Here is a 22,879-nt window from a genome sequence, read left to right on the forward strand (position 1 = left end):
TATTCACTGTAATTTAAGGTTTCACGTGCCAGTCATACATTTTAACGTTTTTAGAAGCTCTTTCTATAAGTCTATAGTATATAACTAAACTATTGTTGTATGTAAAGTAAATAAGGTTTTTAAAATGCTTAAGAAGCTTCATTTTAAAATTAAATTAAAATGCGGAGCCCCCTGGACCAATGGCCAGGACCCAGGTAGTGTGAGTGCCACTGAAAAGAAGCTCGTACGCCGTCTTTGGCACATGTGCCATAGGTTGCCTACCCCGATGTAACCTATGCCTGCTTGATGTGGCGCTCTGTCCCCCTCTACTGACATCTTAGATCAGCTAGAGATTAATGAGTGTGCTACAGCGTTGTCTAAATGACATGTGTCTTTTAGCTCCATGCAGTACAGGCTAATGCATTAAGCTGCAGAGGTCCCAGATCTGATCCCGGTTGCTGAAGACCAGAGTCTGTCTACATTACACTATGGCCAGGATAATGGCCAGTGAATGTGGGTCTTGGCTACAGCTGTTGTCCATTACAGGGAGCTCCCTCTTTATAAGATAAATGCCAACTCAACCTTCAACCGAGTGATACTACTGGTGCTGGTTTAATAATTAAATTGATCTTGGGCAAAAATATTCAAATCTGAGCAGTTCCTCTTGCCTAAAACAGTGACTAAAATAAAAATCCAGAACTAAATTAACCATGTCTTCTCCCAATTACAGACACCCTCCGGTGAATATAAGGTTGCCATGGCAACATGCCCAGGAAAAGCTATGTACTATATGGTCAAAAATAAAGCACAGCAGGGAGAAATCTTTTGAATCTGATTTCATTGTCAACATAAAATTAATTTTTTTAAAGGCCAGCTAGACAAGTTAAGGTATGGTGGCAATTCTCCCTGTAAGAGACTTGTATGTCTGGCAGCTTTATATATTTATACAGGTGCATGTTAAAGAGAAACTGCAAGGTAGCATACGCGAGAAAAGTTTTAAAGTTTTAAAGAAAGGCACAATCAGATAAGAAACTGTCATCTAGAGAACTTGATGGTATAGACTAGACCTGAGGGGAGAAAGGAGAATGGATTTGAATGCCTAGGAAAACATTTCAAAGCTGCCGTAATGAGGTCTAAGGAATAAGTAAAATTCATCTGAACGTGTGGAAAAACAAGTTCTATTTTTTAATTTAAAATGGTTTTTGCACACTATTCGTATTAACATTGTCTTAATTATAATTAAAAAAAGTAAAGTGACTTTGTTTCAAAATGTTTTAGCTGCTATTTTCCAATTTATGATTGTTAGCCAATACCATTATTTACAGCACTATTTATAGTGCCTACCAACCCCCGCTGAATTCGGGGCCCTGTCCAAACATACACAGAGAGAGAGCCCTTGCCTCAAAGAGCTTGCTAGCTAAAGAGACAAGACAGATAAAAGATGGGCGAAAGAGAGTAGTGTTATGCCATATTGTAAAGATGAGAAACTGAGGTACAAAAAGTTAGGTTGTGATCCAGATATTGATTCCGTGGTGACAGGCCCCAATTGAAGTCAAAGGGGTTGTGCTGTGGCATAACCCTCCAACTCGTCGCACCAGAACCCCAAATGACTGAAAGATGGAACACTCAGGTTTCATTATGCCTAAAGGACAAATTATACCGACTGTTAACTATCGCACTCATTCTGGGAGGCCAGACCAACTTCACTGTAGTAGGAGGCATTACTGCCCAGGCTACTGCTGACAGTACTGTGAGTTACTGCAAGCTTCCTACCAGCTGGCAACTTAACACTGAGGCAGCTCTTCCGATGAGCTGCCATGACCTATAGCCATAATCAGAAGCAGCTGGGGTAGGCTCACCACTTCTAGAAATGCCTAGAATCACTGGTCTGGCCAAGCTATACTCAGTGCTATACCTGGAGGGCAAGGCTATGAAAGAGGTGCTGGCTTGGCTCTGCCACCAACTTCCTCTGTGACCTTGGTCAGGTCCCTTAGCATCCGTGCCTCACTAATCATTGCATGCAAAGTACTTTGAAAGTGTTGCGTTTTATAGTTTTATTATTGGATGGAAAAAGCCCTAGCCTAATAGAGCACTAATTAGTAGTTCCTAAAGAGGGTCCCTGCCCTAAAGACTAAAGTAGTAATATAAAAAAATATACCTATCTCATAAACTGAAAGGTCATTGAGTCCAGCCCCCTGCCTTCATTTGCAGGACCAAGTACTGATTTTACCCTAGATGGCCCCCTTAAGGATTAAACTCATAACCCTGGAGTTAGCAAGCCTATGCTCAAACCACTGAGCTATCCTTCCCCCTTCAGTCAGTTATAATTATTAGTAATCTCTAAAGACAGTCCTTGCCCCCAAAGAGTTTACAATCTTTTGAAGTATAAAAACTCTTGGAGTCAGATGTGAGTGTACAGTGCCTAGCACAGTAGGGTCCTAATCACTGAGTGTGGCCTTTAAGCAGTACTACAATATAAATAATAATTATGTACATAACACACAACATTTGCTTGGATGTCTTACAAATAAAGAAAGAGAGATTAGGTCCGTGTTCCAGGGATCCTACAGTTGAAATAATCCAGTGGTTCAGGACTCCAAAGTGGGTCATGACCCCCCTTGAATGGGGTTGCCAGGGCTGTGTTAGACTTGCTGGGACCCAGGGCTGAAGCCTGAGCCCCACTGCTCAGGGCCAAAGTCAAAGCCCAAGGGCTTCAGCAGGACTCAGGTTGTAGACTCCCTGCTTGGGGCTGAAGCCTTTGAACTTCAGCTTTGGCCCCCCCGCATGGAGTGGTGGGGCTCAGACTTTGGCCTGCCCACTCAGGGCAGTGGGGCTTGGGCAGGCTCAGGCTTTGGTCCCCTGGCCTGGGCTCATAAGGTAATTTTTGTTGTCAGAAGAGGGTCGTGGTGCAATGAAGTTTGGGAACCCCTGAAATAATCCATCTAGCGAAACTTTCTCCTGGCCACTATGGGGTTGTTGCCTTTGGTATATTGGTCCCCAGTGCTTTATCTGAAGAGTTTTTAAGTGTTTGTGTGTGTGCGTGTAGAGGGGAAATAGGAGCCTTAATGCAAGAGCGTTTCCTTGTTCCACTTCAAACGGACCCTGGCCCTAACTCTGACCCCTAATGAGGAACAAGCCAACCTCCCCCTTACCCAGATGGAGAGAAACTCCATCCCCAGAATTCTTCCCTGCCCAGGGAGGGTGAGGAGTGGAACTACATTTCCCAGCATGGCCAGCGTGTCCCTTTCTTTTAAAGTCTATGCACGTGGGTCGTCAGGAGGAGCTGAGACGTCACATTCCTGCATTCTCTTTGCCTGTGTCAGAGCCGGGTTTTTCTCCTGTGCACTGGGCAGTCAAACCTCCCTCATCCAGGCAGGACTCATGAACCTAAAGGCAGGAATCTGACATCCAGACCCTCTTCCCCCCGCCAGGCCACCCTCTGCACGAGCCTTGGACGGCCAGCAAGGTAAATCAAGATAATCTCTAGATGGGGGAGGGGGCTGTTGGTGTGTTTGGTTGGGGTTTTTTTGCACTTGTGTTTGTTTTGTGGGTATCTGTGCAGATTTCCAGGAAAGAACCATCTAATAGTGGGACACTGTAAAAGACACATACGCACCATTGTAACTCTCTGGGGTGTATGGCTTTCATCTGCCTTCCCAGCGCCAGACAAGCTATTTCTCAGGCTGGGAGCAGCTTCTGCTCACCGGCAAAAGGGCAGTTCAGTTTTGGTGGCAAGGAAGAGCCTATGGACTATAAACCATGTTGTCGCTGTCATGTCTGTGTTGCAAGGCGGGGTGTGTTTTCCCTTTGTTGTGAAGCCTCCTTTTGCTGCATTGGGTTGCAGTTGCAATGGCCAGCTTGCAGCTGTTCGCATTTTTTTTTTTTTATTTTATTTTTTCGGCCACGAATGCAAAAGGGCATGTCGGTGGCCTGGATGCTTTTGTGCCCAGCGCTGTGATTATTCAGGATCCTGTTCCCTTTCCTCTTCACAGGCCACAGCGGCATGCAGTTTGCTTTCATTTTTATCCCTCCCATGTGACTCTGTTTTTTTTCCAGAGGGGCAATGTCTTGCGTGGCTGTGTGTTGACTGCATGTTGTCTAGACCGAACTGCTCCCTCCCCTCCGCTGTCGGAGAACTCCCATTGCGGTGTGTGGTGCGAACGGGATCAGGAATTGCAAATTGGGCCTTCTGGAGCTATCGGGATTGCGTGTGGTTTTGTTTTCATGGCATCGTTCCGATACAATCACTCGGACAAACGAGGCACTCGGGGGATGCCTGCTCTTGGGTGGGAGGGTGCACGCAGCTTGATCGCGGTCAGACCCGTATTAAAAGACTGTTTAGATAAATGAGGCGTGCCTGCCTCCCCGCCCCCCAACAATAGGGAGCAATGTATGGGGAGGCGAGATTGTTCCTGAGCTTTGCTCTGTTTCCTACAATACTGTTTGTTCCAGAAACGTGTCTAATTGATAGAAGCTTTTTTGTATGTTGTTGATTAATGATGCATTCTCGGGGCCTTCTCTCCCTCCTGATGATGATATAGGATTAATTGGTGTGAGATATTGTAATCCTTTTAGTTTCCACTGAACCCAGCTGCTTTAGAGAGTGGTGGGTTTTGTGTGTGTGTGTGGTTACTTAGAATTAAGTGACTGTGGTTGTGCTGGCTAGCTGTGCATTTGTCTACATTGAATTCGGATCCTATTCGTCTATTATAATTAGGCTGTGTGCGCACAGAACGATCCGAAGTGGGCTTTATTTTTATATGGGTTTTACATGACTTCGGTATGTATAAATCAAGTCCTAACTAATTGGGTGTCGGTACAGACAGAGGTAGTGAGGTGGGGTATGGGATCACAACTGGCTGTGGTTTAAGAGGTAGAGCCCAATTCGCATTAACTAGATCCATTGCCAGTCTGCGGGCGAACGCAATGAAAGTCTGGGTGTGGATCTGTAGTCACCTCGATGGCTTTTATTCCCCCTACCCCACGGCAGCTCCCTCTGTCAACGCCCTGCCCTCGTGCGTTACCCGCGATTTGCTGCAGGAATTAAGGGGGTGAGGGGGGTGCGATAGGGCCAGCCCGGCCCCTAGCCCATGCCAGCGAGCGGTACCTAGATTTGGGTGCGGCCCCGGTGCCTGGGAGAGACGCCCCCCCGCTCCCGCTCTGGCACCTCCGGCTGATTCGAGTAGACCCCGCCGCCTCCTCCTCCCCACCCCCGGGGCATCCCTCGCTCCGCCCGGCGAGGAGCCGGACAAAGGCTCCGAGCTGGGTGGGAGCCGCAGGCGCCCCAGCCCCGCGCCACGTAAGAGCTGCCCCTGGGCCGGGGAAAGTGACACAGCAGCTGGCTGGCGGCGCTGCTGTAGCGTTGGGGGAGGCGAGGAGGCGCTTGCAGTGGGCAGCAGCTGCAGCTCTCTGCTGCCATCCTGAGCCCCCACCCCTGCCCTGGCACTGAGTGCCAGCAGCTCCCACTCCCCGCCAGCCCTGGCTGGTTGTACTCACTGCGGTGGAGGGGAAGATGCTACATGGGGTCACGTTTTTCTCTGCCCTGAGGAGCCTGAAATGCCTGCGAGGGGATTGGTCCCATCAGCTTTAGACTCCAGAGGTGCTCAGGCCAGTTGGTTTTGCATGTGGGGAAGAGTAAAGTGTAGGGAACTCTGCTCCTGTGTATGTCCCATCTGACTGCCCTATGCACAGGCCTCAGGGTTCTTAGCCCCCTGGTAGAGGTGGGGGAAGCAGAGGCGCAGAGAAATTGTAACTTGGCCCACAGCTCAGAGGAGAACTCAGGCACCCTGCCTCCCACTCCCCTGCCTTCTCCACATGAACATCTTTCCTGTTCTCCTCTGGGGCACGCAGAAAAGAAGAGCCTTGTTTGGGGTTCTGAAGCAATGATGTGCACTTTTCGCAGAGGACCTCAAAGCACTTTGCGGAGCATTATCTCTATTTGCACAGATAAGGGCACAGTGAGACTAAATGATCTATCCACGATTCACATGGCAGAATTAGGCACAGTACTTCAGTTTCCTGATTCATAAGCCCCTCTAACCACTACATAGCACTGCCTCCTTTTGCTAATTGTTTTTCTCCACTCACAATTTTTCTCTAAAACTGAAGTGTGAAAATTGACCAAAAAAAGCTTTTAATTCTGATTTCCAACCCATTTTTTTTTTTTTTTTAGATTCAAGAGGGATAGGTCTGAATTTATGGATGCCTGGCTGACCTTCAAGGAATTCCCCCCCTCTCCCCAGTTGTATTATGACTAGACGAATCCTCCTGTGAAGACATGAATTTTGCTTTAAACCTAATTCCCATTAATTTAAACGCAGGAGTCAGTTTTTCTGAGGAAAACAAAACAATGATTTGAAAGCAGTAGAAAAATGACGAATAACATGTAGTATAGGCCAGAGTCAGTGGTCTGCTGAAGCCTGTAATAATAGCTGTAGTATATTGCCACACCATTTCCTGCAAAATAAAAGCATGTCTGGACCCTACCTAGACTAATAAAGCATTGTGGCACAAATATTGGGTTATTGAGGGCTTGGATAAATATCAACAGTGTAGGATATTGAAGCCTAACTTTAGGATTAGGTTAAAAAAGCCATTCACCCTTTTTAGGGAGTTCTGCCGTTGCCATCTGTGGGACAGGATCAGGGGCTAGTTGTCACCGTGCTTTGGAGCAGGATCATTGGAGCTGTGTCAAAGGGCAGCTAAATAGATTGCGCTCCTTCAGTCTGGTACTATAAATCGTTTTTCTAATCCTTTGCTCATTCTCCTGGCTCTTCCCTGAACCCTCTCCTATTAATCAACACCCTTCTTGAATTGTGGGCACTGGAACTGGACACAGTATTCCAGCAGCAATCATATCAGTGCCAAACACAGAGGTAAATAACCTCTCTACTCCAGATTCCCCTATTTATGCATCCCAGGAGCCTATTAGCTGTTTTGGCCAAGCATCATGCTAGGAACTCAAGTTCAGCTAATAATCCACCCCTATCCCCAAATCTTTTTTCAACTCACTGCTTCCTGGGTTAGAGTCCACCATCCTGTAGGTATGGCCTACATTCTTTGTTCCTATAGATATACATTTACATTTAACCATATTAAAATATATATTGTTTACTTGCACCTAGTTTACTAAGCAAGCTAGATAGCTGAATGACTGACCTGTCCTCTTTATTATTTACCACTCCCCCAATTTTTGTGTCATCTGCAACTTTATCTGTGACAATTTTATGTTTTCTTCCAGGTCATTGATAAAGATGTTCAATATCGTAGGATCAAGAGCCCTGCGGGACCCACTGGAAACAGACCCACTGAATGATGATTCCCCTTTTACAGTTACATTTTGAGACCTATCATTTAGCCAGTTTTTAATCCACTTAATGTGTGTCATGTTAAATTTATATTGTTCTAGTTTTTTAATCCAGCTGTCATGCAGCATCAGGTCAGATGCCTTACAGAAGTCTAAATATATTCAGGAGCGGCACCAGGGTTTCTGATGCCCTAGGCGGACGGCCATTTCGCCGCCCCCCACAGCCCCGGTTGACCTACCGCAGTCATGCCGGCGGACGGTCTGCTCCTGGAAAGGCTCCGGTGGAGCTGCCACAGTGATGCCGGCGGGCGGTCCGCTGGTCTAAAGGCTCCGGTGGACCTGCCACAGGCATGACTGCGGTAGGTCTGCCGGAGCCTTTACATCAGTGCACCGTCCGCCGAAATGACTGCGGCAGCTCCACCGGAGCCTTTCCAGCAGCGGACCGTCCGCTGGCATGACTGCGGTAGAGCCACCGGACCTGCGTGCCGCCCCCCCCCGGCAAAATAGCGCCCCCCAACAATTCTGGCGCCCTAGGTCGCCTAAATGGTAGCGCCGGCCCTGAACATATTACATCAACACTATTATCTTTATCAATCAAATGTGTAATCTCATTAAAAATATATCAGGTTACTTTGATAATCTTTATTCTATAAATCCATGTTGATTTGCATTAATAACGTTATCCTCCTTTAGTCCCTTATTAAGTGCTCTGTTATCTTGCCTGGCATCAATGTCAGGCTAACAGGCCTGTAATAACCTGGGTTATCCTGTTTACACTTTTTAAAAATTGTCGCAGAATTAGCTTTCTTTCAATTTTCTGGAACTTTCCCAGTGTTCAAGACTTACTGAAAATCAACATTAATGGTCCAGCGAGCTCCTCAGCCAGCTCTTTTAAAGGTCTTGGATGCAAGTTATCTGGACTTGCTGTTTTAAAAATGTCTAATTTTTGTAGCTTCTATTTAACATCCTCCAGAGTTACAAGTGGAATGGAAAGTGTACTATCATCACTATATGATGAGACTGCATCAGCTGTTTTCCCCGCAAATACAGAAAAGAAATATTTATTGAATACCTCTGCCTTTTCTGCATTATTGTTGATAATTCTAACACTTCCATCTGGCAATGGACCAAGACTATTGTCAGGATTCTTTTTGTTCCTAATATAGTAACAAAACTTCTTATTGTCCTTAAGTTTGCTAGCCATAGATGTTTCCCTGTGTCCCTTGACTTCACTTATTAATTTTCTACAATTCTTAACTTTTAATTTATATTCATTACTATCAACTTCCTCTTTCTTCCATTTGCTATATTCAATTTTATTTTTTACAGCTGCCTTCATTTCCCCTCTAGACCAACTGATTTATTAACCATGTTCCTCAGTTGTGGAATTGTAGCTTTTTGGGTATCTGGTAAGGTGCTCTTAAATGATTCCCAAATATAATTAATATTTTTCTGATTAAATTCATCTTCCCAACTGATTTGGCTTATAATTGTTTTCAGTTTTGTAAAATTATCCTTGTTAAAGGACCAAGTATGTATATTACTGGTCTGAACTTTATTCTGTTTGCACATTATAAATGTGACCTGATCACATTTACTTCTACCTAAGCGACCATTAATTTTTAGTTCTATGATGAGTTCCTTTTTATCTGTTAGGACAAGGTCTAACGTAGACTTCTCCTGTGTTGGCAGCAACACTTTTTGAGTTAGGAAGTTGTCATCTAAAATGTTTAGAAATTCCAAGGATGTTTCTGTAGTAGCAGAGTGAGACATCCAGCATATGCCACTCAATTTGAAGTCCTCCATGATCACACAGTTTTTCCCTACACATTATAGATAAATGCATACGGAAGAGGTTACCCTGTACTCTACTGTGATTTGATGCTCTGTAGAAAACGCCAACTAGTACCCCATCTTGTGGTTTATCTGTTAGGACATCAATCCATAAGCATTCAGGATCTTTTTTCCCCCAGAATTCTGTGACTGAGAAGCAGGTAATGCCATTTTTGACATAGAGTGCCACTCTCCCTTCCCTTTTGCCCACTCAAGCCTTCCAAAATAGGTTATAGGTAGGACCCTACTAAATTCATGGTCCATTTTGGTAAATTTCACGATCATAGCATTTTAAAAACCTTGAATTTCACCATTACAGATATTTAAATCTTAAATTTCACTGTATGGTCACAAATCATGAATATGTATTTAAAAATATAAATATTAAAACACTTAAATCAGCATTTCTCAAAACTGGGGATCCGTTACAAGGCTGTTGTGGGGAGCGGGGATGGTCATGCTGCTATCACCCTTACTTTTGTGCTGCCTTCACAGCTGGGCTGCGTGAGAGTCGTGGCTGTTGGCCGGGAGCCCAGCTCTGAAGGCAGCACTGCCACCAGGGACAGTGTAGAAGTGAAGATGGCATGGTATGGTATTGCCATCCTTACTTCTCTGCTGCTGCTGCTGCCCCCCCGGCTGCACAGGAGGGTGGCAATACCATACCATGCCACCTTCACTGCTGCATTGCTGCTGGTGGAGGCGCTGCCTTCAGAGCTGGGCTCCCAGCCAGCAGCCACCACTCTCCGGCCATCCAGCTCTGAAGGCAGCGAAGAAGTAAAGGTGACAACACTGCAACCCCCCTACAATAGGTCCGTGACGTTTTTTTCATAGCTGTCAATTTGGTAGGGCCCTAGTTATAGGCGTTCATTTTAGTGTTCCAATGCTGCGAATCAGCCCAACCAGGTTTCGCTAATACCAGCTACACTGAGTTTATGTTCATAAATGAGCCATTATGCTTCCTCTTTTTTGTTACCCAGGCTCCTAGCATTGGCGTAAAGGCAATTTTTCATGTTCTTTGGTTCCTTGATTAATTTTATTCTTAACATCTCAATTTTGTGCTAATTGGCTGGTCATATTTTCCTTTTTTTTATCTCCCTCTTGCTAATAGCTTAACGCTCTCCTGACTACTCTAGCCAGTCCCTCTTCTTTTAATGCCATGTAACTAGCTTCTTTTTTTGTGTGTGTAGTTCCCCTTTTTGAAGTTAAATGCTACTGTGATGGGTTTCTTTGGTATTTCCCTCCCACTGCCCCATGAGGATATTAAATTTAATTACATTATGGTCATTATTACTGAGCAGTTCAGCTATATTCTCTTCTTGCACCAGATCCTTTGTGCCACTTAAGACTAAATCAGAAATTGCTTCTCCTCTTGTAGGTTCCAGGACAAACTACTCCAAGAAACAGTCATTAATGGTGTCCAGAAGATTTATCTTTGCATCCCATTCTGAGGAAACGTACCCAGATAACATGGGGATAGTTTAAATCCCCCATTATTTTGAGGGTTTCTGTTTGGTGGCATCTCTAATCTCCCTGAGCATTTAACAATCATGTAGCCATCCTGGTCAGGTGGTCGATAGTATATTCTTACTGCTATGCTCTCATTATTCAAACATGGAATTTCTATCCATAATGATTCTATGGTACTGTTTGATTTGTTTAAGATTTTTACTATATTTGACTTTATGCTTTCTTGGAGATTTAGTGCCACTCGCTCACCACCATGACCTACTCTATCGTTCCTGTATATTTTGTTTCCTGGTATTATGGTGTCCCATTGATTATCATCATTTCAGCAAGTTTCTGTGATGCCTATTCTATCAATATCCTCGCTCAATACCAGGCATTCTAGCTCCCCCGTCTTAGTATCTAGACTTCTTGCATTTGTATACAAGCACTTATAGCATTTGTCAATATCTAGTTGTCTGCCTTCCTGTGATGTAATTGAATGGGACTCTTTCTCTTCAGTTCCAGCCTGTACTTTATCAATTTATATCCTCTCCTCTTAACTAGGATATAGAGGTTCCCCTTTAATAAATCCTCCCGCAAGGAATGTCTGTGTCTAAGCTGTGTGCTCCTCTGCACCTGCCAGCTTTCCCCTAGCTCTGTTTAAAAACTCCTGTATGACCTTTTATAATTTAATGTAAGGACTATTTTGGGGAATCTCCAAACAACCCCATAAGTAAAGAGAACAAGTCTAGGGTTGGCTCCAGTTACTACAGTTGACTGTGTGCAGAGAAACTCAATGAGGTTGCCTTGGGTGGTTTTATTAGATTAGGATAGAGTCAGATGCCATTTTTTAGAGCCTACTAGTCATGTATGTGGCAGGAAGAGAGAGACATTTTTTCTTGCCCCTTCCTGTAAAAATGATGGGATCTCTACAGTTGTTTCTTTTGCAGGTTTTGCTGCCAAGATAGAATATGAGGAAAATGTCTTTACTGACAGGGATTTGTGAATCGCAGAAGTGCCCACTGTTCCTTTCTCAATTGCTGTTGCCAATGGTTTTATCCCTTTGACACCAACAGCAAAACAATTGAATGTCTCCTAACATGGGGAAGGAAAAGTATCACTGGTATCCGTGATCAGCAGCTACTCATATTCTTACTGTAATCTGATTTCCAAATTCCGATCTCACTTAACCTGGTGTAAATTGAGTAATTCCACTGAAATCAAGAGAGTTGGATCAGTCAGACTACCAGCATCTTACTTGGAATCCAGGTTTTCTCTGTGTGGAATGTATATGATAATTTCTGAGCTTCTATGGTGTACTGTTCTCCTGTCATTGTTCAGCCTTTCACTGAATTATTTTAGTGTGTGTATGTAAAAGCCATGGTCAAGCCAGTATTATTTTCTTTTAAAGGTTACAAGTTATTGGGCTCAGTACAGGGGTAATTGGGTGAGATTCTGAGGCCTGTGTTATACAGAGAATCAGACTAGCTGATCTGAAACATCTGGAGATGGCCACAGCTGGAGATAGGACAGTGAGGGAGTTGGGCCCGGGCTCTGAGCTGGTACCGAGCATTCTCTCTCTCAAGTGCTTGGCTGTCTGGTTCTTGCTTGCATGCTCAGGGTATGACTGATCCCCATATGTGGAGTCAGGAAAGGATTTTCCTCTAGGTCAGATTGGCAGTGACCTTGGGAGGTTTTCGCTTTCCTCTGCAGTTTGGGTGTGGGTCACTTGCCGGGATTATCTGGGTATATCTCTTTTTAACCATTTCCTTGCCATTGTGGGGCCTCAGGCATTGGGGCACCTTGTAGTGACACACAGTAGTCTAGTTTCCTGGGGTTTGTAACACTTTGGTCTCTCTTTGATTATTGGATTGCTGGGTGGTGGTAGTGGCCTGTGCGATACAGGAGGTCAGACTAGATGATCTGATGGTTCCTTCCGATCTTAAAATCTGAGGAGTGTCTCAGTTGGTGTGAATCAGTAGCTGCACTGGCTGTGTCACTTAATACCAGCTGAGAATATGGTGGCCCATTGCAAGGAAGGATCCTGCATTGGTTGAGGGATTCTTGCCTGATGTAATGGTTTGCTTTCTTCTCTGGCAATGATTTTATGCCTCTGACAAGCAAATGGTTTTAACGCTTTAGCTAAAATAAATTAGTGTTTTTTTTTTCAACTTTTACTGCTAAGGACTGTAAAAAGTTTTAGTCTGGATTTTTGCATCCAGACTAAAACCTTTTACAGTCCTTAGCAGTAAAAGCTTTAAAAAGCACACTAATTTATTAGTGAGATCTGATCAGGCTAAGCATGTTGCACTTGGCTGAAGTAGAAATGTTGTGTGCATAAGGGAACTCTGCCTGTGTTTGTATTTAAAACTCCACCTCTGAATGCAATGTCCTGTGCGTCAGCTTCAGCTCTGCTTGGACACGTGCACAGAGGTCCCACTGATGTGTATCTAAGGTCGGAATTGAGCCCTCTGCGTACAAGTTCCACTCTGGAAGGTGTCATGCATTTAATAGTGCAAATGCAGAAAGTTTACTTCACATTCTTGTACATGGGGTTCTGTGAGACCTGAGGAATTGTTTAGGAGGAAGCCAATTCAACGTGTCTTGCTACATAGCACAAATCTGTACATTACGCGTTTGCAGTGAGGTCTCTGTGAGAGCAGTTAAATTCCTACAGCCATGCCACCTGAAACTGCAATCTCATCTAAGTAGGGTCAGGCTGGGTCACTAATTAGATGGGAATCTTCTAGGGGAAACCCAGGTTGCTGCAGAAAGTGGTGGTCAGAGCTTGAAAAGTTACCAGATAGCTGCTATAGCCAGAGACCGATACCAAATACGGAACGGGACAGCAGTGGGGTACTGAGTTCCACTGCTAGTTGCAGGAAGTGGGCTGGTTCTGTGACCTCATTGCACTCTTTGTATTGCTGCCTCTTCCCCAGCTCTCATTGCTGGAAGGGAAAAGCACGCTCTTTTGCGTGCTCTCTTTTTTGTCCCTCCAAGCTTCACAGTTTTGTTTTCTGGGGAGGATTGTTTCCACTATGTTTACCCTCTTCCATTCCCCTGGCTGCTACAAGGGCAAGTCTCCACTACTCTAACCTTCACCTCCAGCCTCTCATTTTGGGTGCCCTTCCCCTGTAACTCCAGTACCTGCCCTTGCTGCTCTCTGCCATCCTGAGCAGGAGCAAACTGAAGTTGATTGACATGATTACATCCTGGTGCTGCAGACTAGTTATCCTCCAGCAGATTCAGGTATGTTTAAATTCCAGTAAAAATGGACAAGCACATTATCGGACAGTTTCCTTCTGCTAAGCTGATCAGCAGAGAAATGATTAGCAATGTTGGTATTTACACATACCCATTAGGTTTCAGAGTGAATAATGAATACAAATGATGTGCGAGGTAGTTTACACCCCTCAGAGCTAGTGGTAGTTCCAGGTTGTCTGCAGCCCAAGGACAATGCAGCCTCAATGCAGCATCAGTTATGTTGGGAAGATTATTTTGGCAACAGTAAAAACTAGGAATTTAACTTATAAAAAACCCCAAAGCTTGATTTCTGTGGACACTGATGGCCCAGGCTCCTTACTTGAGAAACAGCTTCTCACCAACAGGCAGGGAGTAAATGAATGTAATCTTGCAAGCCTTGGCATTTAGGAGTAGGGGGTGCTTTGCCTCATGGTGAGGGGGGCTGTGCTGTTGTGTGAGTGCAGTCTTTCAGGCTGTAAAACTGAAGTCCTGACCATTCTTGGTGGTTACTCTTGCAAGAAATATAGGGCTTGAAGGCATTTAACCTAGGAACCAATTCGAGCTTGGGCAATTTAAATCTATCTCCGTAAACTCCCTCTGCAGTTCCCATAGAATTCTTCCCATCTTCTTTTAAAGGGATCTTGTCAATTTGATTTTTTTTTAAATTGCACTTTAAATAGCATGTCCTGAATTTTTTAAAAGTTAATTATCTGAAATAATGTTGTCATAAACGGATAGTTAAGAGTTAATGGAACAGAAGTACTTCATATCTCTTTTGCCTGTAAAGGGTTAACAAGATCAGTGAGCCAGGCTGTCACCTGACCAGAGGACCAATCAGGGGACAGGATACTTTCAAATCTTGAGGGAGGGAAGTTTTGTGTGTGCTGTTAGTTTTTGGTTGTTGTTCACTCTGGGGGCTCAGAGGGACCAGATGTGCAACCAGGTTTCTCTCCAATCTCTCCTGATACAGGCTCTTATAAGTTCAGAATAGTGAGTACTAGGTAGATAAAGTGAGTTAGGCTTATGGTTGTTTTCTTTATTTGCAAATGTGTATTTGGCTGAAAGGAGTTCAAATTGATATTTTGCTGAAAAGATTTTAATTTGTACTTGTATACTTAGGCTGGGAGGGTATTCCCAGTGTCTATAGCTGAAAGACCCTGTACCTATTCCATTTCTTAAATTTACAAAGATAATTGTTACTGTTTTTTCTTTCTTTAATTAAAAGTTTCTTGTTTGAGAACCTGATTTTTTTTTTATTCTGGTGTGAGACCCCAGGGAACGGGGTCTGGATCCACCAGGGAATTGGTGGGGAGAAAGGAGGGAAGGAGGAGAGAGGTTATTTTCTCTCTGTGTTAGGATTACGTTCTCTCTCAGGGAGAATCTGGGAGGGGGAGACAGAAGGAGGGGGAAGGGTGAATTTTCCTCTCTGTTTTAAGATTGAAGTAGTTTGAATCACAGTGATCTTCCAGGGTAACCCAGGGAGGGGAAGCCTGGGAGAGACAACGGTGAGGGAAAGAGTTTACTTTCCTTGTGTTAAGATCCGGAGGGTCTGGGTCTTGGGGGTCCCTGGGCAAGGTTTTGGGGGGACCAGAGTGTACCAGGCACTGGAATTCCTGGTTGGTGGCAGTGCTACAGGTTCTAAGCTAGTAATTGAGCTTAGAGGAATTCATGCTGGTACCCCATCTTTTGGACGCTAAGGTTCAGAGTGGGGAATTGTACCATGACAAATGTCCAAAGGGTTTTCTTCTCCCTTGCTGATGTTTGTAAGTAGATTTCCAGCAAGGAGGAAACTGACTGTGCAAGGGAAACAACAAACTTGTCTATACACAAAGTAAATAAATTGGAATAATATAGGGTTTTCTGTTAAGTTTTTCTTTCACATATATTAATCTTCAGTACCACTTGTAACTATTGGAGGTAAGCACCTTTTCCAGACAGAAACGTAATCCCCCATGTCTCCCCAATGGATGATATTTAAACTGCCACATAGTGTTGTTCAGAGGTGGCTACATTTAATTGGTAGGAGAAGTGTTCCTTCCCTTACTTACAAGGGTGTTGAGGGCCTTGGATGAGATGCTCTGCTGAAATGCCCCAGAGAAGTGTACTGTATTGTCATGTGTTTTGAATACGATTGCTATGTCTCATTCGTATAATCAGAAAATAGGTCTGCTTTACTCATTCTTTTTGCTGACTGGCCATTTGTGGGAAAGAAAAATCTGTACCCTATGGATACATTGCTTTGAATCCTGAGGAAGATAAATGTACCTATCTGATTACATGTGGGAGGACAATCATTGCAGATGGAAAATGGGGGAGAATATAGGGGGCAGCGGTCTTGGTTCTTACATGTATTTGATCCTGTTGGCCTTCTTATTAAAGCCTTGATTCTTGAAACTCTTATCTGAATTGACCCATGAGCAAACCTGCTCTGCTGTGCTGGTGTCCTGTGTTCCTAGGAATACTTGGGTGTCCTGATCCTTGATGTAAGCATGGAACTGGGAATAGTTAAAGGGCGGGGGTAAGTCACACACTAACCTTGATGAAGCAGCAGCTGTTCCTAGCTGTCTAACCAGTTGCCCTGATATACTTTTTAGTCTCCCTGTCCACTAAATGGCAAGTTGGTTATGCTGCAATTGCCCAAGTGCTTCGGAGCAATTTAGCAAACTCAGGGCACCTTTACACTTAAAACGCTGTATTGATGCAGCTGCACTGCTCTGGTGCTTAAATTGGCAACCCTATTAGAGGATCTTCATTATGGTTGGATGTATTCCTGGAGGTTTCATCACGTGACATAACCTTTAGTTAAAGACTAACCTTTAATTCCTGAAGACTCCAGGAGAATCCTGGAGGGCTGGCAACCTATCCTTTAAGCAGATGGGGGATTGCTCTCCTGTCTGCTTAGCTACCGCTTATCAGAGAGGTGGATTAACTGCATTGACAGGAGATCTCTCCTGCTGACATAGCACTGTCTACACACAGGGGGTTAGGTCAGTATAACTATATTACTCAGGGTGTGGATTTTCCCCACCCCTGAGCAATGTAGTTATACCGATACAGGTAGGTCTGTAGTGTAGACAAGACCTAAGTTTCCTCTGCAGAAGGAGGAGCTGATGAAGATGCAGTGACACTTCTCTGTTCTGTCTTGACCTGCTATCTGATGGTATGGAGCTCACTGCTGTGTGGAAGAGAAGAGTCTGTCCTATAGGTGTTTAATAATACTTAGCATTTTAGAGAGCCTTTCATATAGGGACAACAGTCACTAGTTAAGCCTCACAGCCTGCTTTGAGGTCGGTAAGGAGTATATCGTCATTGAGAAACTGGGGGTCTACAAGTTGTGTCTTGGCATGGCCGTGGCAGAGCTAGGAGGTGGTGGTGGGCGGGAGTGGGGTCAGAGTTCTGTGACCATGAAAAGTGGTATACAACTGAAATGAGATTGCTTTCCTTATTCTTTCTCTCCTCCGGATGTCATTAGCCATGCCCATGTTAGTCCTCTGAGTCTAAATACTGTGCATCTCGCATGGAAAGCTTAGGGACTGCAGGAATCCAAGTTCCCCGAGCAAAAGCAGAAAACTCATAGAGAAGTGTGTGGTTTGACATCAGCTTTCATAATCACGACACTGTTAGTTGAGAACATTACTGTTGTATCTTTGACAGTATATGAACAGTAAAACACTAGTGGAGGTCATTGGGCCAGTTTTGTTTGAGATGTTTTCAGTGAGACCTCACCACCATGGCCACTTGTGCAAGGGCATTTTTGTGCACCAGCACCAGTGTATGCACTCGATTAGTAATTGCACATGCCAGGTCTGTTGAGAGAAATGGATTCTATATATGAAAAAGCAATTGCTTCCCTGTGCGGGTGTTAAATTTACTGCCTGCATGTGCACTTCTGGCATTTTTGGCACCTGAGGGGCAGTCCAGTTGCAAAGCCAATCCTATGATGTGCATGCTCTTACTAGATGTCATATTTGGAAATGTTCTTTCATTAATAAGTATGTGGCAATTTTGACAGGCAGGTGAGCAAATTGAAAGCAAATTTGGCTGGTAGCAGAATTCCAACCCTGGAGGGCATGTAGCAAATGTATTTCTTGTCTTCCAATAATCATTAATAGTATGTAGCTCATACATGGAGCATATCGTGCTTTTCCCCCATCAATCTCACACATTTTACTAAGGAAGGAATCATTAGTAGGGCTATCAAGTGATTAAAAAAATTAATCGTGATTAATCGCCCTGTTAATAATAGAAAACCATTTATTTAAATATTTTTTGATGTTTTCTAAATTTTCAAATATTTTGATTTCAATTACAACACAGAATACAAAGTATGCAGTGCTCACTTTATATTTATTTTTATTACAAATATTTGCATTGTAAAAAACTAAATAAATAGTATTTCTCAGTTCACCTAATGCAAGTACTGTAGTGCAATCTCTTTATCATGAAAGTTGAACTTACAAATGCAGAATTATGTGAAAAAAACAAACAAACCTGCAGTCGAAAATAAAACAATGTAAAACTTTAGAGCCTAGAAAGTGCACTCAGTCCTACTTCTTGTACAGCCAATTGCTCAGGCAAACAAGTTTGTTTACATTTTCAGGAGATAATGTTGTCTGCTTCTTGTTTATAATGTCATCTGAAAGTGAGAACAGGTGTTCATATGGCACTGTTGTAGTGGCGTGTCGCAAGATATTTACATGCCAGATATACTAAAGATGCTTATGTCCCTTCATGCTTTAACCACCATTCCAGAGGACGTGCATCCGTGCTGATGACAGGTTCTGTTAGATAACAATCCAAAGCAGTGCAGACCAATGCCAGTTCAGGCCTGCTAAACCCAGGGTTGTGAGTTCAGTCCTTGAGGGGGCCACTTAGGGATCTGGGGCAAAAATCAGTACTTGGTCCTGCTAGTGAAGGCAGGGGGCTAGACTCAATGACCTTTCAAGGTCCCTTCCAGTTCTAGGAGATGGGTATATCTCCAATTATGAAATATAAAATTTTCATTATCTGAGTCAGGTGCCACCAGAAGAAGGTTCTGAATCAGAGTGTTGCACTTTTAAGACTTCTGAAAGCATGATCCATACCTCGTCCTGCTCAGATTTTGGAACGCACTTCAGATTCTTAAATCTTGGGTTGAGTGCTGTAGCTATCTTTAGAAATATCACATTGGTACCTTCTTTGGTGTTCTTAAAATGAACAACATGCTGGGTCATCATCCAAGACTGCTATAATATGAAATATATGGCAGAATGTGGGTAAAACAGAGCTGGGGACGTGCAGTTCTCCCCCAAGGAGTTCGGTCACAATTTTAATTAATGCATTATATTTTTAATGAGAGTCATCAGCATGGAAGCATGTCCTCTGGAATGATGCAGAAGCGTGAACAGCCATACAAATGTTTAGCATATCTGACATGTAAATACCTTGCAATGCCAGCTACAAAAGTGCCAAGCAAATGCCTGTTCTCACTTTCAGGAGACATTGTAAATAGGAAGCAGACAGCATTATCTCCCATAAATGTAAACAAACTTGTTTCTCTTAGCGATTGGCTTAAAAAAAAAAAGTAAGACTGAGTGGACTTGTAGGCTCTGAAGTTTTACACTGTTTTGTTTTTGAGTGCAGTTATGTAACAAAAAAAATCTACATTTGTAAATTGCACTTTCACTACAAAGAGCTTGCACTACAGTACTTGTATGAGGTGAATTGAAAAATACTATTTTTGTTTATCATTTTACAGTGCAAATATTTGTAATCAAAATAATTGTATAAAGTGAACACTATACACTTTGTATTCTGTGTTGTAACTGAAATCAATGTTTGAAAATGTAGAAAAAATCCAAAAATATTAAATACATTTCAATTGATATTCTATTGTTTAACAGTGTAATTAAAACTGCAATGAATTGCGATTCATTTTTTTGAGTTAATGGCAATTAATTGACAGCCCTAATCATTAGCCCCATTTCCCAGTTTAGGAAACTGAGGCACAGATATGGAGCAGCTGGCCCAGGGTAATACAGCAGGTTGGTAGGAGATCAGATAATAGAACCCGGGTCTCCTGACTCCCAGCCCATTGCCTTATCCCCTGGAGTTCTTATGGCAGAAGTTACTCTGCTGCAACAGAGTACAGTGGTATTGCGTTACTCCTGCTGGAGTTGGGAACTGTAATTAGATTGGCCTTGTAAAACGTCTACTCCCTTGCTCATCTGAGGAGAATGCTGGATTTTTGTTTTAATCAGAAGAACACAATTTTTTATCTCATCCTAGTGATCGTCATGGTGGGACTTGCTCTGCATCTGGGTGAATACGCTTTCCTGGCAGTTTTAGAAGGTTGGTCTGTATGTCCAACGTGTAATGGTTTTCCTGTTCTGTGAACGTGTACTTTTAAGAGCTGATTTGGAGAGGGATCTAGTGTGATGAAAATTCAGTTGTTTTAATTTTTTAAGGATTTTTTTGATGATTTTGCCCTCCCTTTTCTCTTTTATCAAATGTCCTCTTTGTTATCGAGATTCCTTGTAGTCAACATTGAAAAAGGAACAAGTGGCTGCTGCAGTGCATCTCTGCAGATCTCCCTGGACTGTTATGAAACTATTTTTTTTTGTTTTTTGCTCACATACCCACTTCCTGTCTACTTGCCGAGTTGATCACGTAAGCTCCAGGAGCCTTTCCTTTCAGTATCCTGCTGAGAAACTTAATCTGTTACTCTCCTGGCATATTGTTTGTACTTCTCAATTTAGCTAGTGAGTGAGGCCAAAGTGACTACTGATTTGGGATGACATGATGTTTGGGTGACTGCAGTGGGGAACAGTGGGGGTGCTCAACACTTCGGAAGTGCAGGCATAGAGTGTCTCTGGTTGGGCACCTAAAATCAGTGTTCACATTTGAAAATGTATGAGGAAGATTTTCAAAAGCATCTTAATGACTTTCCTTGGGGACCTGTGCTCCTAAATCCCCTGGGCACACCTTGTGGCCCTTACATGTCACACTGATGGTTTTCTGCCTTTCTGGCTTACCTACCATAAATGCAAAAGGTTTGGGAGAATCCTTTTAAATATTAGTCTCTTTCCTCTTGTGCGTCTGACATTGTGGTGTGTCCCTGTGAAGTGGGAGCCTTTTTTGACTCGCAGGAAACTACTGCTCTTGTGTTCTTGGTTTTTTTGGCAAAGGGAGACAGTGGAAGTCAGTTTTCCAGAAGCAGATTCTTGCAGTGAGTCAGAGAGATTAATGGACTATGTATTCTTTGACAATAGACTGCGCCCCTGTGTTATTAAGAGAGGATTAGATTTAAGTGTCTCAGTGTTGCAATTATAAGTAGTACCATCTTTGGTGTTTATATGAGAGGAAAAGAAGCAGGAACTGATGATGTTGCTGCTTTGTTGGATGCTACTAATAGAAAAATGTTTCCATGTGTGTCATTTGTCTTTCTGACTTAATGCTATAGAATGGAGCCAGCATTTCACCTATCGTCCTTAGAAATCAATGGACCGTGTCTTGTACAGGTGTAAAGCATAGTATTCACTTTGGGAGAGCTCTAAATATGGAACAGCATAGGTACCCTTTGCCTAATTAGCTGATGAATTTGGAGGCAGATGGTAGATTAAATTCTTCTCTGGTTTAAAGATGGGGAAAACTAGGCTGTTAGTCTGGTAACTGAAGTCTGTAATATTGCAGCAGTTCTTCACCTGAAAGCTTTATGGTAAAATATGCAGGCTTGTGCAGTTTTAGGAAATTCTTTTTTAACTTCTGTGAGGTGATGAGTTATCGCACGCTGCTAAACTGATTAGATTTTTTTTTTAAGGGGCTTACAATTCTGCTGCAAACATTTTGCTTTGAAAGCTTGGCAAATGGGATCTATGGTCTCAGGTTTTTTTAAAAAAATTAGTTTAGCAGCTGATGTGTTTTAAAGATTGTGTAACCGGGTGAGGAGAATTTACTTAAAGGGACAGTGTGACTTGGTTTGCCTACCCCTGATGTAGACATCCCATACTGAAGAAATATAGATAATCCAACCGGGAGACCCCAATCTTAGTGCTACTGTAGTACAATTATTTTTTTCTGTAAAATCCTTCATTTCATTATCTTAGATGTAATTTATGACAGAACTAAGTTTAAGAAAAATTCGGACAGTGCAATGTGGGAATTTTTTTTTAGTTGACAGTTTCTTTAGGACTTCTCGTGTATGTCTTTACTGGACGTTTGTTTATTATTATTATTATTATTATTATTTGTATTGCGGCAACTCCTAGTGCTGGGCCTGGACCCCTGGTGCTGTACAAATGCAGAACAAAATGGCAGTTCTTGTCCCAAAGAGCTTACAATCTAAATATAAGAAGGGAGACGACGGGGGAGATTGAGGAGCATAAGGAAACAACGGGCTAATATTGGTCAGCATGATGGGCAGTGGGTGTAGCACACCCGCTGCCGAACAGTTGTAAGGTTTTCTGTAGAGTTCACCTCTGTGGCAGCTAGACTGATGTTTATTCTCTGCTCTAGGTTTTCAGGATCTGGTTGGGAATGTTTTCTGTTTATCTTTGCTTTTTTATTGCCACTGGGGAGAGCCATGGATAAAGTTCTTGCCTTCACTGTGGACTGCTTCGCTTTAGTGGGGTTTTGTTGTTGTCTTACAAGCAGTTGGGCAAAGGATGTTTATTGAAAATTGTCTTTTTTTTTTTTTTTTTTGCGCTTCTGTATGATATATAAAGAACCTTTGAAATTAAAAGGCTCAATGAGAGGGTATTTTTCTGCTTGACTTTATCGGAGGAATATCAGGAATGCGCTGTTCCATGGCCTTGCTGGAGGACTCTTTGGAAATCTCTGGAGGAGAGTATTGTGAGCTCTCACAAGCCTTCGGAAAGGCATCCTTTCCCTCCTGTTAATTAGGCACCCAAGTTAAAAGTTTATTAGCAAAAATACACAGAAGACAAAGCTTTCAGTGCCAGACGGTACCGTTGTGATCATCTAATCCAGGAGTTCCCACAAGAAATGTTTTGGTGGTCTTAGAATGCTCCGACTATTTTTCCTAAAATACTTAATTAACTTTAGGAAAAACAAATGTGCGCATATCCATGTCCA

At 43.1% G+C, this 22,879-nt stretch overlaps 1 protein-coding gene across 10 annotated transcripts in view; it reads left to right on the forward strand.

Moving 5' to 3' along the window:
• Positions 1-3,277: 3,277 nt before the first annotated feature.
• CTIF (cap binding complex dependent translation initiation factor) overlaps positions 3,278-22,879 on the forward strand; it is a 348,500-nt gene continuing 328,898 nt past the window's right edge. For all 10 annotated transcript variants that reach the window (XR_007773256.1, XR_007773257.1, XM_050944701.1 and 7 more), the window contains exon 1: positions 3,278-3,445. The gene's annotated coding sequence lies outside the window, so the exon portion shown is untranslated. The remainder of the gene's footprint in view (positions 3,446-22,879) is intronic.

Source organism: Gopherus flavomarginatus, chromosome 3 (genome assembly GCF_025201925.1).
Source record: "Gopherus flavomarginatus isolate rGopFla2 chromosome 3, rGopFla2.mat.asm, whole genome shotgun sequence".
NCBI lineage: Eukaryota > Metazoa > Chordata > Testudines > Testudinidae > Gopherus > Gopherus flavomarginatus.